The sequence below is a fragment of the Heterodontus francisci genome, chromosome 35 (genome assembly GCF_036365525.1).
Source record: "Heterodontus francisci isolate sHetFra1 chromosome 35, sHetFra1.hap1, whole genome shotgun sequence".
Taxonomy (NCBI): domain Eukaryota; kingdom Metazoa; phylum Chordata; class Chondrichthyes; order Heterodontiformes; family Heterodontidae; genus Heterodontus; species Heterodontus francisci.
This window is the reverse complement of record NC_090405.1, coordinates 17,828,387-17,848,172: the sequence shown is the minus strand read 5'-3', so window position 1 is coordinate 17,848,172 and position 19,786 is coordinate 17,828,387. Positions and strand designations below refer to the sequence as shown.

Below are 19,786 nucleotides of genomic sequence, written 5' to 3'. Positions count from 1 at the left end.
GCGTTTGGGAGCAGCGGTGAAGAGCAAAGAGAAAGCAGGAAAGAACATGGACAAACAAAGTAACAATGGACCCAAAGATGTTGCATCAAAACATTAGAGTAAGAGGCAACGAAGCAAACAGCAGGGCACAGAAAAGATCAAAAATGTAACCTTTGTATCGGGGTGGAAGATGTTGCCAATATCCTTAATGAATACTTTACTGTTTTTCCCGAATGAGAGGGTGATGCAGATATTGTTATTAAGGAGGAGGAGTGTGAAGTATTGGACGTGATAACTTAAGGAGAGAGGAAGTATAAATGGGATGAGCATCCTTGAATGTGGATAAATCACCAGGACCAGATGAAATGTACCCCAGGCTGTTGAAAGAAGCCAGGGAAGAAATAGTGGAAGGTCTGACCATCATTTTCCAATCCCTCACTGCATACAGGTGTGGTGCCAGAGGATTGGAGGTCTTGTAACGTTGCAATAAAAGCAAAATACGAGGCAGATCAAGCATGGCTGATCCTTTCGAGTAGAGAAACAGGGCTGAATTCTCTGAACCAGTGCTGCAGCTTTCAGAATAGAAGGAGCCTATACACACCTGATGGGTTCCACTTAAACAAAAGAGCTGGAGGTGTTGACAGTCAGAACAGATAAAATGTGGAGGAGTGTTTGAAGCAGATGCTGTGTGGTTACTGTAGTTGTACTATGGAGTTATTTCAAGGAGGTGATTCTGAATGTAATGGATCAACGTGGACCCGTCCAAGGCAAAGGTTCTAAGCTTCCCTGTGGTCCAGCCTGGTTGAATGGAACTGAAGCAAACAAATCATCCAGAAGTGGAAAAGAAATATAAGGCCATGAAAGCACAGAATTCAGATGGATGCAATACCAGATGGTATGGCAAGAGTGTAAAACAGCAACAGACTGGTGAAGAAAACTTTCCCATTGAATAAGACAAGAGAAGAGAAGGGTAATAATGGTGTCAGAGGTGAGTTGTGACACTATTCACATTCCACCTTGATCTGAATAGGACTGTTGAAGGGAGTGATTGAGAAGAATAGAGGAGAAATGAAAAGAAAGGAGAAATAAACAAAAGGTCTTTTGATTTTAGAATGCTTGTGTTTGGAAATGACAGAATGTAAAGTGTGTGTGTCAGAAGATATAGAGCGAAGTTGGGTATGACAAGATCACAGGAAAGTTGTGCCCTGAGACAAGGTGTGTGTTGACAGGAAAGCTGCTTTCTTTTGCACAATATGTATTTTATTCATATAATTTGTGCAATTACATTGCAAAGCAGTTCAAATTTAATATTACATAAGGTACAATACAGATCAGTTTCCTTCAATAATGTACATGATGTATCTCACTATCCCTGCCTGCACAGGTTATATTTACAGTATTTACATTACACATCAAACATTCTCTGGTGCAAACAGCCCGAGGGGTTTTACACGGGTTCCAGCCCCTCACTGTACTATGGCCTACTAGGGCCTTAGACTGCAGCCTTTCCCCATTGAGTCTCCATGGTGGCTTCCCCAAGCTTTAATGCCATCCCACAGCACATAGTCTTGGACGTTGCAATGTGCCAGTCTGCAACACTCGGTCATGGACAGCTCTTTGCACTGGAATACCTGTCCCACGGCCGGGCTCGTTCTCAAGAGAGATCATTTCAAATGAACATTTCCTAAATCCGTGCTTTCTCTCTCGCAATAAAGAGAACAGGATGTCTGGCAGATTCAGTGTGAGACAATAACACTGCCGGGTAAAGGCCGCTTTCCAACTCCAATCTTAACATAGGAGATTCCCCAAACAGCTGCAGTAAGGTGCTGTAAACTGCTGGAAGCGGATGTGTGTGGAAATGGTGATGTTACTGAGGAGGTTTCTTGTTATAGAATGGACTGTGTTTTGGTGGGAATACTACTGAGTGTTAATTGCATCGGGACCATATTTAAAAGCTCCGGCTTTCTGGAAAGCCTTGACTATGAAGGCCGAGTCTGGAAGGGTTTGTGTGGAGAGCTGGGTTTCGGTTCTACTGTTAATAAAGGGTTTGAAATTGGCAGCCCGGAGGAAACTGGAGGTGGAGCTGAAAGATGAGGGGCCGTTCTCTCTCTGTCTGTCACTCTGGGTGTCTCCTCCATCTAGCTCTCTGTTTAATCTTCACTCGTGTCTCCTCCCCTCGCTGCTCTCACTCTGCCTTTCTCAGCCAGGTCCAGGTGGCCTGTATAAAAAGGAGCCTGACAGAATCAGTCTCTTTTATTGTGCACTGATTTGAGGAAAGAATCAACATGTCTGCCAGTAAACAAGAGTATGCTCCAGGCTGGCAGCATGTTAGAATCCATGAGGAAAGGCATCAGCACCCTCATCGACAAGCAGAAGGGGGAGAGGACAGAAATCAGAAATTGGTGGCCCAATTTCTGCTTAATGCTGACTGCAAGATTCTGTCAAAAGACGTAGCCAGTTGATTCAAGTCTGCTCTGGAGTTGGTGATTCACCCTGATCAGACCTATACTATACCAGACAGGACAATCTCTGATAGCATTGCGCTACTCAGGGATATGATCACCTATGTACGGGACAGGAGGGTGGACACCTGCCTCATCAGCCTGGACCAGGAGAAGGCTTTTGACAGGATATCACACACCTACATGATGGATGTGCATTCCAAAATGGGGTTTGGGGAGGGAATCTGCAATTGGATCAAACTACTCAGCACAAACATCAGTAGTGCAGTCTCAATCAATGGGTGGGAATCAGAAAGTTTCCCGATCCAATCTGGAGTCAGACAGGGCTGTCCTCTCTCCCCTGTCTTTGTTTGCAGTATTGAACCCTTTGCTGAGTCTTTTCAAGCTCTTCTCACAGTCAGGACATTGAAAAGGTCTCTGATCAGTGTGAACAAGTTGATGTTCAGTGAGGTTGGATGACTGAGTGAACCCCTTCCCACACACGGAGCAGGTGAATGATCTCTCCCCAGTGTGAACTCACTGGTGTTTCAGCAGGTTGACTCTGGCTGGGTTCAGTTCTACACTCACTGGTTCCTCTCTCTCTCCTCCCCTGAAGGTGCTGATTCTGACTGTATGTACATGCTCTCTCCCCCTCCGACCCTCCCTGTCCAATGTAGTATCTCCAGTTTTGGTGATGTGCTCTCCCTGACCTGTCTCCATTTCTCCTTCTTATACAGACTTGCCCTGACTGTCACTATTTCATAGAATCATACAGCACAGAAGGAGGCCAATCGGTCTTTTGTGCCTGTGCTGAATCTGTGAAAAAAATGATGCAATTAGTCCAACCCCCTGCCTATTTCCCCATAGTCCTGGAGAAATTCACTTTGAAATATTTGTCCAATTCCTTTATGAAAGTTATAATTAAATCTGTTTCCACCACCCTGTCAGACAATTCATTCCAAATCCGAATCAGTTACTTCTTAAATGTTGTGAGGGTTCCGGCCTCTACCACCTCTTCAGGGAGTGCGTTCCAGATTCCAACCACCCTCTGGGTAAAATTTTTTTCCTCAAATCCCATCTAAACCTCCTGCCCCTTACCTTAAATCTATGCCACCTGGTTATTGACCCCTCCGCTAAGGTAAAACGTTTCTTCCTATCTAACCCATCAATGCCCCTCATAATTTTGTAAACCTCAATCTTATCTCCCCTCAGCCTTCTCTGCTCTAAGGAAAACAACGCTAGCCTTTTCAGTCTCTCTTCATAGCTGAAATGCTCCAGCCCAGGCAACATCCTGGTGACTCTCTTCTGTACCCTCTCCAGTGCAATCACATCCTTCCTATAGTGTGGTGCCCAGAACAGTACACAGTACTCCAGCTGTGGCCTAACTAGCATTTTATACAGCTCCGTCATAACCTCCCTGCTCTTATATTCTCTGCCTCGGATGATCTATATTGGCCTGTAATCTAAGGCTTTCCTCCTCACTATTTACGACACCACCAATTTTCGTGTCATGTGTGAGAAAGGGTTTGATTCTATCCCTATCAGTATCCGTTACATGCATGTGTTTTTAATCTGCACCCCCTCTATTTTATTCTCTGTACTTGTCATCCTCTTGTAGGTGAGTCTGTGTTTTGCTCTTTATCTCTCAGTCTTCGAAGTATGAGCCTGGGTTTGTACCTAATTTTCTTTGTACCTTGCAGTATGGATATTGAAGAGAGGTTTTTACACATTAACTGCCAAATCCTGATAAGTGATTTTTGGGTTTCACACAGTATCTGTCAGTTTCTTGTCTAGGACTGTTGGTTTTACTCTGTCCCTGGCATTTGCTGGTTTGTTAGTGTGGGGTTTACACTGTACCTGTCAGTTTCTCATATGTGAGTGTTGGTTTCACTTTGTATAGAATCATAGATCACAGAATACTTACAGCACAAAAGGAGGGATTCAGCTCATCGTGCTTGTGCTGCCTCTCTGCACAAGCAACTCAGCTCATGCCACATCCTCATGTATTCCATGAAAAGCTGATTTTTTTTTCCCTTCAGATAATTATCATATATCCTTTTGAAAGCTATGGTTGAATCTTCCTCCGTCACACTCTCAGGCAGTACATATCAGATCTTAACCATTTGCTGCATAAAAAAGGTTTTTCCTCATGTTGCCTTTGGTTCTTTTCCCATTCACCTTAAATCGGTGTCCTCTGCTTACTCAGCCATGAGTAATATTTCCCATTGCTTTCACAGTACTGATGAATTGTGAGGTGGGAGACAGCCAGAAGTCCCACTGAGCCGCACTGACTCCCAGCTGAAAAAGAAATGAGGTAAAGTTCAATCTTTCACAGCGAGATGCTGCAGAGAGTTAAGAGTCCCGAATGAAAGAGAGCGTTTCTCATACTGTTGTTGAATTTCATTTCAAACACTCCTTGTACTCTCCGCTAATGAAGCCTAAAAAGTGGAAAAACTAAATGGCGCTCAAACTCACAACCCTGAGATTAAAAGTCCCATGATCGACAGACTGAACTGAATATGTCACTTCTACTGTACCTCTGTTTGGATGGATGCAACTGTATGCTCCAATGCAAGGGCAGCTTTCAAATCCTCCCATGGGTCCACACGTCAGACTAAGTTCCATGTTGTAAACTCAAGCAAAGGAAATCTGCTCACTTCCAAAACTATCAGCAAATTGAAGCTGATTACGATCAACATCATCAGAGGTCAGAACTACCTGGTGAAAGAAGACACCCTGAAGAAGGATCCACAATTATTCAAAGGCATCGACAAAGTGAAAAATAAGAAAATCGATGAGTCAATCCAAGCTAAACAGAAACACTGAAGAATTCCATTCCAGACCAGAACACAATTAGAGGCATTTTTTGTATTCAAAGTTGGGCATTAGTATTTAATAGTTGATATATAATTTTGAATATATTTGAATTTCTTTATTCATTTGGCACTGCTGAACATGAAGCAGTCTTAAATCATTTAATTTTTTTTTTTTAAATCTGACCTACCAGATTAAAATATTAGATCAAGGGAGAAATTTCAAAGATTACTGGACCAGTAATCCAGAGGCCTGGACTCAAGATCCAGTGACAGCCAGGACGTCAAGGCGGGAAACACTCCGCACTAGTCTGCAGTGAGCGATTCCATCGAAGGTAGAGCACAATCTCTTTAATATAAGAATGTATATTTTATAATAATTAATCACTCAAGACCTTCCTGGTCTCTGCATCTCAGCTGCTCTCTGGATAAACTTGCAGAAAGTATTTCAACCTGTAAAGCAGGAGTCTAGGGAATGTATAATGATATTTTCTAGCCTTCGGGCAATATTTTAATCAATACAGTGTGGGACAACCTGTCTGGGCACAACTCCATGAGTTTCTCTTTAACTAGTGACCTCACAATCACTAACTTCTATGGTAACAATCTTCAGCTCATCACCTCCGGTACGTAGCTCTAATCTTAATGTACATTTAAACAACCTTTCAAGTCCAGTTACAGTTTTTGTTGCTTACCTGCACAAGCTTAAAAAGTGAAAAACGGAAGCAAGTTTAACTGAACATTCTGGTGGTCAGTTCGGGCATGGGAAAAAAATGAAAGGACTCGGACCAGGTCGGATGCGGTGCTGTCAGGCTTGGGTCGGGTTTCATTTGCTGACCCGAGCAGGCCTTTAGTTACTGTTGCAACCTTATATTCCCACTTGACAATCTGTATATTTTGTTCATTTCAATTTTGTCGACAAGCTCTTTGAATCCAGTTCCCCGGTCCTCAAGCAGGCTCAGTTTGGAAATCGATTTCGCTTTCTGGAAGGCTGAAAGCAATCGATGACCTGAAACTAAAAATGGCAACAAAGAAGGGCTCGTCTGGGATTTGAACCCAGGACCTCTCACATATTAATCACTTATATACCCAAAGCGAGAATCATACCCCTAAACCAACGAGCCACCGTTGGCACAGTTTTTATTCACTCCTGTGGAATTGCACTGGCACCCACAGCCGATCATGCATTTTTTTCAGATCAAAACAATATCCTACAAAGCTGAAATAAAAACAGAAAGTGCTGGAAATACTCAGCACCTCTGACAGCATCTGTGGAGAGAGAAACAGAGTTAACATTTCAGGGTTTTCACCTTTTGTTTGAGCCATCTTTTCAGACTGCTTCTGTCCATCCAATCTCACTTTTTACTCTATCCACATTCTAAGGGTGGTGCAGTGGTGAGCACTGTAGCTTCACAACTTCAATGACCCCGATTCAGTTCTGTATACTGCCTGTGTGGAGTTTGCAAGTTGTTTATGTGGGCTTCCACAAGGTACTCTGGTTTCCTCCCACAACGAAAGACTTGTGGGTTGATAGATAAATTGACTGTTGTAAATTGGCCCCAGGGTAGGTGATAGGAGAAATGTGGGGATGTGGTAGGGAATTCTGGGTTAACATAGGATTAGTATAAATGGGTGGTTGATGGTCAGTGCAGACTCAGTGGGCCAAAGGGCCTATATCAGTGCTGTATATCTCTCTAAGCAAATGCATTTTTCATGAATTCCTCATTTCTTTTATTAACGACAATTTTATATTTCCGGCCCTTGCTTCATACGATACCACAAGTGGAATCATGTTTCCATCAACCCGATCAAACCCCTTCACTATTTCCTCATATTGCAATGTTTCTTTAACCCTGACAGACTGTGGAGTTTCTGCTGCTTGATTGCAGTTCTTGCTTCCCGCCAGTAGATGTCACCTCACTCCAATATAGTGAAGTTTACAAATCTGAGAGAGACACAACAGGAAATAATTGTTGACATTATAGTGAATGTGTGGGATTTAGAAATACTAGGAGTGGAGGCGAGTTATTATTGAATTTGTCAAACAAAACATATGTTATAATGTTGTGTTAAATCTGTCACTCTGTTGTCTTGATTCTGAGAGTGACATAGACTCATCGAGTCATTGGGTCATTTGTGGTATGGAAGGAGGCCATTTGCCCCATCGAGTACAGGCCAGCTCTCCATGGAGCGATCCAGTCAGTCCCACTCGTCTGCTCGATCCCCCTAGCCCTGTAAATTTATTTCCTTCAAATGCCCATCGAAATTCCTTTTGTAACCAACGATTGTCTCCACTTCCTCCGCCCTCGGGGGCAGCGAGTTACAGATCATTACCAATCACTGTGTAAAAAAGCTCTTCCGCACATTCCCCCTGCATCTCTTGTCCAAAACCTTCAATCTGAATCCCCTAGTCCTTGTACCAATAGTTAATGGGAACAATTTTTCCTTGCCAACTTATCTAAAACTGTCAGAGCCTTCGACACCTCTATCAATTCTCCCCTCAATCTCCTTTGATACAGGCAGAAAAAACCCTGTTTTTCTAACCTAACCTTGAAACTAAAACCCTCCATCCCTGGAACTATTCTGGTAAATATCCTCTGCATCCTCTCAAGAATCCGCACATCCTTTCTAAAGATTGGTGAGCAGATCTGAATGCAACACTCCAATTGGGGCCTAACCAGAGTTCAGCATAACAACCCTGCTTATGTACTCAATGTCTCTATTTATAAAGCCCAAGATCCCACATGCTTTGCTAACCACTCTCGCAATATGTCTTGCCAACTTCAAAGAATGATGGACATGTACTCCAGGCCCCTCTATTCCAGCACACTCTTCAGAACTGTAGCATTGAGTATATATTGCCTCTCCCTATTCCTTCTGCTAAAATGCATCACCTCACACTTGTCACTATTAAATTCCATCTGCCACCTGTCTGCCCATCCTACTAGCCGATAACTATCCTGTTTCAGGCAGTTCATATCATCCTCACTGTTTGCCACTCCTCCAAGTTTGGTGTCATCGGCATATTTTGAGATTCTACTCGATATTCCAAGATCCAAGTCATTAATCTGTAGCAAAAAAAAGCAATGGTTCTAGCACTGACCCTTGGGGAACACCACTGTTGACTATCCTCCGGTCTGACCAAGAACCATTTCATATGACTCGCTGTTTTCTGTCCTTAAAACAATTTCCTATCCAAATGGACACTGACCCTCCTAATCCATGAACCTCAATTTTGTTAACCACCCTTTTATGTGGTACTTTATAAAATGCTTTTGTAAAATCCATATAAACAACATCCACTGCATTCCCTTCATCAACTTTCTCAGATAGTTTATCAAAAAATGCAGTTAGATTCATCAAGCATGAACTTCCATTTATAAATCCATGCCCACTCTCCTTAATTAACTCAAACCTCTCCAAATAACTTGATTTTTTCCCTGACCTGTTGGTCTTGTGCTTATAGCAAGCTCACCACAGAGCATGTATTTGGCAATGTGACTGTCATTCATTTGGCCCAGTCAACAGAGCCGCCTCTGACTCAAGAGGGCAAACATGCTGCGGATCCCTGCACGCTGGTGTACTTCCTCATTCGGCACTCTGTCCTGCCAGGAGATGTCCAATATCCATCTTAGGCAGTGGAGGTGGAAGCTGTTCAGCTGCTTTTCTTGGCTTGTATAAGTTGTTGATGCTTCTCTACTATAAAGGAGGGTGCTGAGAACACAAGCCTGGTACACGTGGAGTTTTGTATTTTCGGTCAGTTTGCTGTCGGTTCACACCCGTCTTCTCAACTTTGACATGACAGCTGCAACATTGACAATCCTGGTGCTGATTTCAGCATCAAGGGCCAGATTGCTGGTGATTGTTGATCCAAGGTATGTGAACTGTTGACAACCTCCAAAGTGATGTTGTCAATGTTGATGGAAAGTGGAGTCTCGACGTCCAAGTCTCTACGTCCAAGTGGAGTCTTGCCAAGATGAACAGCTTGTCGTCAGCTCTGATATACAGGTGAACACCCCCATCTGAGTCACTGAAAGTGTACAATAGCAGCATGGAGGAGAATACACCAATTATAAAGGATGTGATAACTAGACAGTTATAAAATAATGATATGATTGGGCAGAGTCAACATAGATTTATGAAAAGGAAAACAGGCTTGAAAAAACCCGTTGAGTTTTTTGAGGATGTTACCTGGAGAACAGATAAAGGAGAACCAGTGGATGCTTTGGTAATGTCCCACACAGGAGGTGAGTAAACAAAATTAGAGCACATAGGATTGGAGATAATATACTGGTATGGATTGAGAATTGGTTAACAGACCGAAAACAGAGAGCAGGAATAACGGGTCCTCCTCAGGATGGCAGGCTGTTACTATTGGGGTACTGCAAGGATCAGTGTTGGAGCCACAGCTGTTAACAACCAAAATAAATGATTTGGATGCAGGGATTAAATGTAATATTTCCAAGTTTGCAGATGACACAAAGCTAGGTGAAGTGTGAGCTGTGAGAAGGATGCAGAGAGGCTTCCAGGGAACCTGGAGAGGCTAAGTGAATGAGAAAGAACATGGCAGATGGAATATAATGTGAGTAAGTGTGAAGTTCTCCACTTTGGTGGAATAAACAGAAAGACAGAGTATTTCTTCAATGGTGAGAGGTTGGGAAGTGTTGATGTCCAAAGGGACCTGGGTGTCCTTGTTCATGAGACACTAAAAGCTCTTGTGCAGGTGCAGCAATCAATTAGGAAGGCAAATGGTATGTTGGCCTTCACACGAGGGGTCATGAGTCCGGGAGTAAAGATGTCTTGTTGCAATTGTATAGAGCCTTGGTGAAACCGCGCTGGAGTATTGTGTATAGTTTGGTCTCCTCATCTAAGGAAGGATATACTTGCCATAGAGGGAGTGAAACAGAGGGTCACCAGACTAATCCCTGGGATGGTGGGATTGTCTTATGAGGAAACTGGGCCTGTATTCCTTAAAGTTTCGAAGAATGAGAGGTGATCTCATTGAAACTGATAAAATTCTTACAGGGCGTGACAGTGTGGATGTAGATAGGATGTTTGCCCTGGTTGGTGAGTCTAAAATCAGGGGACCAAGTCTCAGAATAAGGAGTAGGCCATTTAAAACTGAGATAGGGTTGAATTTCTACACTCAGACGGTGGTGAATCATTGGAATTCTCTACCCCAGAGAGCTGTGGCAGTTCAATCATTGAGCATGTTCAAGACAGAAATTGTTAGAAATCTTGATACTCATGACATCAAGGGATATGGGGATAGCACGGGAAAGGGGCAGATAGAGGTAGGTGATCAGCCATGATCGAATTGAATGGCAGAACAGGCTCGACGGGCTGAATGCCCTACTCCTATGTTCCTCTGTTCCGAAGAGAGTTGGCGCCAGCGCGCAGCCCTGCTTTACCCCACTGCTGATCTTGAAAGTGTCTGATGTTGCTCCATTGTAACTGATGGAACTGAGCATGTTCTCGTGGAAAGAAGAGATGATGCCCAAGAGTTCAGGAGGGCAGCCGAGTTTCCATCGCAGTTTGAAGAGTCCGTCTCTGCTGACAAGATCAAAGGCCTTGGTGATGTCATTTAAAATATGTGTGGCTCTGTGGCGCAATGGATAGTGTGTTGGACTTCTAAATAGTGATAAAGAAGGCATTTAAAGATTGTGGGTTCAAATCCCACCAGAGTCATATTTTGGACCAGAGACAGAAGAGCACAACGGAACAGAGAGTTAACAAGTGTGTCAAAAGCACCGACTCAGAGACAGAACGAGAGAGAGAGGAGCACGGCAGGAGCGGTGCAGGGGTAAAAAAATCAAGGAGTGACATCACAATGGAGAGTGAGAGCAGGGAAACAGAGAGCCGCTGGGGTGAGTTTCCAGGATTTGGTTCTTGCTTCGGTGCAGTGGAAGGAGCTGTTTGGTGAGGATCTGGTAAGCTGTGACATCACAGGCAAGCAGGTAGTTGATTGGTTTGGAAAAAGCTGCATGTTTGATGAGTATCTGGTCAGTGATTAAGGTCCATTTTAGTCCTAATGTTTAAAATAGTAAACAAACTAGTAGTAAGCTGAATAAAATAAACAATTGAATAAAATAATTGAAACACGTTAAGGATGACAGGACAGGTGATGTGTCACAGCTGCAGCATGTGGGAGCTCCTGGATGCCAGTGTGATCCAGAGCAAACACATCTGCAGCAAGTGTAGTATCTGTTCTTTTCAGTGCTTATTTGATTGAGAAGAGACCATGATCATTGCCTTTTGATCCTGGGGGAACTTTGAGTAAAATGGCTATAACCAATTTTCGAGTTTCGGGCCAGGGAGTGCGCAACACCGTTCGGGTGGTCGTGAAGGACAAGGAAGGAGATGCACCGGTCGATCGCACCTTCTTCATCAAGAAAATTCTCTTCAATTGCTGCGGATTTCAAGCGACGGACGTCTTCTGCCGGCAGGATTTCCCCAGCAGTGGATACTTCGACGTGACGTTCCGGAACGTCGCGGGATGCATCAAGTTTCTGAAGGCGTTCAAGGAGAAAGGGGACCGGGCGCCACTGTTGATCCTCACAGCGGAGCCGCTCTTCACGTTTCCGTCACAACGGGACCGGGTGGTGACGATTCACCTCTACAACCCCCATGTTCCGGTGGTGGATGTACTCACCTTTCTCGCCAGGTACGTCGAGGTGGCCGGCAGCAGCACTGATGTCAAGGACCCCTTTGGGATCTGGACCAGCAAGCGGCAGGTCAAGGTGACCTTGAAGGTAGATCCCAGTGGAGCCATCATCCACCCTCCCTCCAGCTTCGCTATCGGGGGAAGTCGAGGCTTCTTGGTCTACGCTGGGCAGCCCAGAGTTTGCCGCACCTGTGGCAAATCTGGTCACATGGCAGCCAACTGCAGCACGGTTATTTGCAAGAACTGCAAGGAGGAAGGCCATCAGACCAAGGACTGTAAGCAGACTAAGTGTTGCAACTTGTGCGGCGCGGCAGGCCATCTCTACAAGACCTGCCCCAAATGTTGCCTCAGCTATGCTCAGGCGGCAAGGTCCAAGGAAAGGCCGGGAGAAGGTTCGACGAAGGCGTCCGCTGTTCGAAAGGAGACCAGCAACTTTCTCCGCAGTGAGGAACTTCAACCTGAGAAGGAAGGGGAGGCAGCTGAAACCAACGACCCAGCACCAACCCAGCGCCCGGAAACCCCTCCTCCACAGACAGAATCAATGGAGGAGGAGGCAGCAGATGGACAAACAGGTCAGTGGCAAGTGGTCCAGAGGAAAACCACAAAGAAAAAACATCCCAAAGCCACCACCCAAACCAGTGGCAAGAGGAGGCTCTCTTCTGAATCAGACTGCAACAACTCCTCTTCACTGGACGGGGAAATGCTGGAACGACAGCCCCTACAAAAGAGGCGGCAGAACTCCGAGATGGATGATAAAGCATCCCAGCCCCCGGGCACTGGAAGCTGTGATGGGCCCGGCGTGGCCCAACCCCAATGCCCCACACGTAACGACGTGGCCAACGCATCTCAGCTCCGGGACACCGGGAGCAAAGACACGTCTGGCGCACCTGAGCTCCAGGAGACCGGGAGCTGTGATGTTTTCGAGGAGGAACAGATGGAAGCAGCTGAGGACAACCAAATGCTCTCTGCCTACAAGACCCCCCCGATGTCACCCGTGCGGCACAAACCCTGCATGAAAAATCAGGAGGGGTTTCTGAGCCCAACCAACGTGAAACTGCTTGCGCACACGATGGGTATGCAGGAACATCCCGAAGGGGAAGGACTGGGACTAGCGAGGACAAATGGTATGGTAAGCAACAACTAATTTTTAGTTAAAAAATGGGTGTAAGAATTGCTTCCATTAATGTGCGTAGCATTAAATCTACTACGCGATGTGTTTCAACCTTGGATTACCTTGCCAAGGTCAAAGCTGACCTACTGTTTCTGCAGGAGTGTGGAATACCACACCTCAACACCTACAGGCAGTGGTCACGATGGTGGTCCCACGGGCCATCGATCTGGTCGGGGGGTAATGACTGCCGTTCCTCCGGCCTGGGTATTCTGCTGCGGGGAGGTAACTTCACCATCTCCGAAGTTAAGGAGGTGGTGGGCGGCCGCCTCCTCGTAGCAGACGTGATTTACAACAACGCTCCGCTCCGGTTGATCAACGTGTACGCCCCGGTACAACGCAGCGAGCGGCTGACCGTCGTCCAGCAGCTCCCACTGCTGCTGGCGACGTCCAGGCCGGTCATCCTAGGCGGTGACTTCAGCTGCATCATCGATGCGGCTGGACGATCCGGCAGTGACGACAGCAAACTGGACGCTACGTCCAGATTCCTAGTAGAAACAGTTAAGGATGCCAAACTGCACGACGTCTTCAGCAAACCTGCAGACGGAGCGCAGCGCAGATACACATGGTCAAGATCGGACGGGTCTGCCCGTTCCAGGATTGACTTCCTGTTTGTGTCCCGTGCTGTCACGGTCGGATCCACCGACGTCAAGCCGGTGTTCTTCTCCGACCACTGCCTCTTACTGGCCGACTGTCACTTACAGGATGACCAGCGGGTTGGCAGAGGGACGTGGAAGCTCAATGCGACACTGCTGACCCCAGAGAACGTTGAGGAACTCAAAAGGGATTACAAAGGTTGGAGGACCGTGAAACCCCTCTTTGAGTCTCCAGTTCACTGGTGGGAAGCGATTAAGGAGAACATCAAGAGGTTCTTCATCCACAAAGGTGTTCAGAAGGCGAGAGAGAGACAGAGGGAACTGTCCCGACTCCAGAAAATTATGCAAAATCTACTCCGGTTGCAGTCAATGGGGGTCGAGGTCAAGGAGGACCTCCAAGAGGTGAAGAGCCAGCAGGCCTCGCTCTTTGCCAAGGAGGCCTCCAAGATCATCTTCCGGTCCAGAGTCCGCTCCATCGAGCAGGATGAGACGTGCTCGCGTTACTTCTTCCAAAAGGTACACACAGAGAGCTCTGTTATCAGCAGCCTGAAGGAAGAAGATGGCTCGGTAACGTCTTCGCAGCCCGACATACTCAGGATCAGCAAATCCTTTTATGCTGGGCTGTATGACGCGAAGCCCACAGACAGCAGAGCCTCCCAGTCCTTCCTGTCATCTATCACAGAGGTCTTAGATGACAGCAGGAGGGAGGGACTGGACAAGCCGCTAACTCTGGACGAGCTGACAAAGGCCGTCGAGTCTTTCGAGACGAGTAAAACTCCCGGGAGCGACGGCTTACCGGTCGAGTTGTACTCGGCCCTGTGAGACTGGGTCGGCCCGGACCTGCTGGAAGTATACGAGAGTATGCTCCTGGCCGGCAGCATGTCAGAATCCATGAGAAAAGGCATCAACACCCTCATTTACAAGCAGAAGGGGGAGAGGGCAGAAATCAGAAATTGGCGGCCCATCTCACTGCTTAATGTTGATTACAAGATTCTGTCCAAAGTCATAGCCAGTCGAGTCAAGTCTGCTCTGGAGTTGGTGATTCACCCCGATCAGACCTGTACTGTACCAGGCAGGAAGATCTCTGATAGTCTCGCGCTTCTCAGGGATACGATCGCCTACGTGCGGGACAGGAGGGTGGACACCTGCCTCATCAGCCTGGACCAGGAGAAGGCTTTTGACAGGATATCGCACACCTACATGATGGACGTGCTTTCCAAAATGGGGTTTGGGGAGGGAATCTGCAATTGGATCCAACTGCTCTACACAAACATCAGTAGCGCAGTCTCAATCAACGGGTGGGAATCGGAAAGTTTCCCGATCAAATCTGGAGTCAGACAGGGCTGCCCTCTGTCCCCGGTCTTGTTTGTTTGCTGTATTGAACCCTTTGCTGAGTCTATTAGGAAGGATGCGAGCATAAGAGGGGTGACAATCCCAGGCAGCGGAGGGACTCAGGTCAAAACCTCCCTGTACATGGATGACGTCGCCGTTTTCTGCTCGGATCCGCTGTCCGTGCGCAGACTGATGAGCATCTGCGACCAGTTCGAACTGGCCTCGGGAGCCAAAGTTAACCACGGCAAGAGCGAGGCCATGTTCTTTGGCAACTGGGCTGACCGATCCTTTGTCCCCTTCACCGTCAGGTCAGACGACCTGAAGGTGCTGGGGATATGGTTCGGAAGGGCCGGGGCGTGCACCAAAACATGCGAGGAGCGAGTAGCCAAGGTATGACAAAAGTTGGGCATGTGGGGGCAGCGATCTCTCTCCATTGTGGGTAAGAACCTGGTCATCAGGTGCGAGGCGCTCACGTTGTTGCTCTACGTGGCGCAGGTCTGGCCCATACCCCACTCCTGTGCTGTGGCGATCACCCGAGCCATTTCCCGCTTTATCTGAAGACGCAAAATGGACCGGGTCTGGAGGGACACGATGTTCAAACCTCTGGATAAAGGCGAAAAAATGTACTCAACATCGCCCTCAACCTGATGGCCACCTTAGTATGTGGCTGCATCAAGCTGTGCGTCGAGCCCCGGTATGCAAACACCAAGTGTCACTACATGCTGAGGTTCTATCTGACCCCGGTGTTGCGAAGGATGGATCTGGCACATTGCCACGGAACGCTCCATCCAGTTGGACTGTGCGTTCGTGGAAATGTTTGTGTGGAAAAACACCTTTGACCACCAATCCATCAGTCAGTGGTCTGCACGGAATGTCTTCAAGTATATTTTTGGAAAAGAAAAGTCTGGAAGAGGAAAGACCGGCGGGAAAGATCGGTCCAAGGCCAAGTCTCGCTCCTCCCGGGCTGGACTGCAGTTCCCGGTGGGCCATGTTCACAGGCTCCTGAGAAAGGGCAACTATGCTGAGTGTGTGGGTGCCGGAGCCCCTGTCTATCTGGCTGCTGTGCTCGAGTATCTGACCGCTGAAATCCTCGAGCTGGCTGGCAACGTGGCCCAGGACAACAAGAAGACCCGCAACATCCTCAGACACCTACAGCTGGCTGTCCAGAATGACAAGGAGCTCACCAAGCTGCTGGGAGGGGTGACCATCACTCAGGGCGGGGTGCTGCCTAATATCTAGGCCATGCTGCTGCCCAAGAAAACCAGCGCTCCGGGCACCAAAACCAAGGCAATCTGCCAGGATTTTATCAAATACCCAAAGGTTCTTTTCAGAGCCACCCACAGTATCATTCTTGTAAATCTCCTCTGTACTCTCTCCACAGCAATTATGTCCTTTCTGTAATGTGATGACCAGAACTGTACGCAATACTCCAGCTGTGGCCAAACCACCGTTTTAAACAGTTCTCGCATTACATCCCTGCTTTTGTCAACCAAGAAAGGAAAGCATTCCATATGCCTTCTTCACCACTCTATCTACCTATCCTGTCACTTTCAGGGACTTGTGGACATGCACTCCAAAGTCTCTCACTTCTTCTACCCATCTCAATATCTTCCCGTTTATTGTGTATTCCCTTGCTTTGTTTGCCCTGCCCAAATGCATTACCTCACACTTCTCCAGATTGAATTCCATTTGCCACTTTTCCGCCCACTCAATTAATCCATTCATATCATTCTTAAGTCTACAGCTATCCTCCTCACCATCAATTACACGGCCAATTTTTGTGTCATCAGCAAATTTCCCAATCATAGCTCCCACATTTAATTCCAAAGAATTAATTTTTTTTTAAAGAGATACAGCACTGAAACAGGCCCTTCGGCCCACCGAGTCTGTGCCGACCATCAACCATCCATGTTATACTAATCCTACACTAATTCCATATTCCTACCACATCCCCACCTGTCCCTATATTTCCCTACCACCTACCTATACTAGGGACAATTTTTAATGGCCAATTAACCTATCAACCAGCAAGTCTTTGGCATGTGGGAGGAAACTGGAGCACCCGGAGGAAACACACGCAGACACAGGGAGAAGTTGCATACTCCACACAGGCAGTACCCAGAATTGAACCCTGGTCGCTGGAGCTGTGAGGCTGCGGTGCTAACCGCTGTACCACTGTGCCGCCCGTGTGGTAATATACACCACAAACAGCAAGGGACCCAACACTGAGCCCTGTGGAACGCCACTGAAAACCGCTTTCCATTCGCAAAAACATCCGTTGACTACTATCCTTTGTTTCCTGCCACTGAGTCAATTTTGGATCCAACCTGCCACATTCCCCTGTATCCCATGGGCTTTCATTTTACTGACCAGACTGCCATGTGGGACCTTATCAAATGCCTTACTAAAATCCATGTAAACCACATCCACCGCACTATCCTCATCAATGCTCCTTGTTACTTCCTCAAAAAACTCAATCAAGTTAGTGAGACATGACCTTCCCTTAACAAATCCATGCTGACTATCCCTGATTAATCCATGTCTTTCCAAGTGGTAGTTTATCCTGTCCCTCAGAATTGATTCGAATAATTTACCCACCACTGAGGTCAGACTTACCACATCCTTTTAAAATAATAGTACAACGTTCGCAGACCTCCAATCCTCCGGCACCTCCCCCATATCCAGTGAGGATTTGAAGATGATCCTCAGCGCATCCACTATTTACTCCTTGGCTTCCTTTAACAACCTCAGATGCAAACCATCTGGCCCTGGTGATTTATTCATTTTCAAGGATGTCAGACTCTCTAGTACTTCCACTCTCATTATGCTTATCGTATCTAATATTTCACACTCCTCTTCTTTTACTACAATGTCTGCATCATCCCTCTCCTTTGTGAAGGCAGAGACAAAAAACTCATTAAGAACCCCGCCCACATCTTCTGGATCCACACAGAAGTTCCCTTGTACATCTCTGATAGGCCATACCCTTTCCTTAGTTATCCTCTTGCTCTTAATGGACTGATAAAACATCTTTGGGTTTCCTTCAAGTAGTTGTATCCAGTCCACATCCACCAAATCACCTCTCAGTTTTGTAAAATTTGCCTTCCCCCAATTTCGAACTTTTACCTTTCGAGCTGCCCTGCCATTACTTAGCTTTACAAACTCATTATTGCTCGTGTAATAAGTGTAATAAGTAGAATAATTTACCAGTTACTCACCGATCAGCTTCTTCCCCTGTACCATGGAGGCTGAAAAGGCAGAAGAGAAGAGACCAAAGAGCACCTCCTTCCCCTAGTCAGTGAAGTCCCTCACACATCAACTCACAGCTTTACACTCTGTCCAAACAGCACTTTCTAATTAGTAATTATTCATAAATTACACGAACTAAAACATTAGTAACCTGACCAATTACAAGGTAGCTATTTGAGGGTTTTTAAACAAAGAGCTTTTTCCCTATCCCAAAGGCTCTTTTCAGATCCACCCACAGTATCTGAAAGGGCTGATTACTGTCTGAAGTCTGCTGTACCCACACCTCTGTCTATCTCTCTTCATCTAGAACAACCAGCGTCATCTTCCATTCCTTTCACCATCATGTGTTTAACTCGCTTCTCCTGATAGACAGTCAGATATCAATGTAATAATGAAATGATCTGTGTCAGTGCTGGCCATTTCCCTGTCCTGATTTCAGACCCCACTCTGGACACTTGTTTCCCATTCCAGGACCTTCTTGTATTAATATTCAGCACCACCTGTCAGTCAGAAACTTGTCTCAATGAACCGATCCTTTTACTGAACTTCCAACTGCTGCTGTCTATTTCTCGAGGGAAAGAGCTGCTCACTGTCTAAGGATGTGAGGGGAATGTAACCCGGCTGCTGGTGAGACGGTCCCGTCTTCTCAATCAAAAGCCTTTTATTTTACTACAGTGATTCCCAGATTCCCAGCTGGTCTGTTGAGGATTTTGTTTTCACAGAAATATCTTGTTAAATACAAATCTGATTCCAACATGTCAGTAACAGGACAGAATGGGAACCTTTTAAAAGGATGAAACAACTATTTCAGTGGCTTCTCACTGTCCCCCTGAAGCCTGTGTGAAGGGGAATTACCAATAGTCTGTAATTTATTACTTCCACACCGAGTTTGAGTTATTTGTCGTGTGAAAGATTGCTGAACGGAGTCTTTTACTGTCAGTTACGGATGAGAAGTTGACAAAAATTGGCAAAATAAAGCTGTTCATAAAATAGCACCAGCAATTTGAGTCGGTAAAAGCAAAATTGTGTTTTAAAAGTTTATTTAAACCGCTACGGGAAAATAGATTTTTATGTACTTTTCCAGTCGATCACTTCTTTTCCACAGTGAAATTGGCGGCTTTCACAAATTCAAATATTCTGCCAGGTTGACAGGTTCAACCAATGATTTTTTGTATTTTGTGCTTCGAGGTTCTCTGATTGGATCATTCATATGAGCTAATGGCCGTGTGGCCTAATGGATAAGGTGTCTGACTTCGGTATATTTCATGATGTTATCAGAAGATTGCAGGTTCGAGTCCTGCCACGGTCATTTTGACCCGCAGGGATTTGGGGATCGAGTCGGGGACTGAACAGATTGGAAACCCGACATGGATTTAATGGGGCGAATGGCCTCCTCATGTGCTGTCACTGACTTTATGAGAAGAGGGTGACCAATCAGAAGTGGGCTGGGGTTGCAGCGGGTTCAAACTGCAGGAATTCCAGGTCCCTGAATGACTGAGCTGAAAGTGATCAGTTTCACCGCAGGGAACACCGTCTCGGGGGAA

General features: G+C 46.2%; 1 non-coding gene across 1 annotated transcript; it reads left to right on the top strand.

Annotated features, from left to right (window-relative positions):
* Positions 1-19,462: 19,462 nt before the first annotated feature.
* Positions 19,463-19,551, top strand: trnar-ucg (transfer RNA arginine (anticodon UCG)). The gene is given in 2 exon segments: positions 19,463-19,499; positions 19,516-19,551. It is a non-coding gene; the product is annotated as a tRNA-Arg (tRNA).
* Positions 19,552-19,786: the final 235 nt, after the last annotated feature.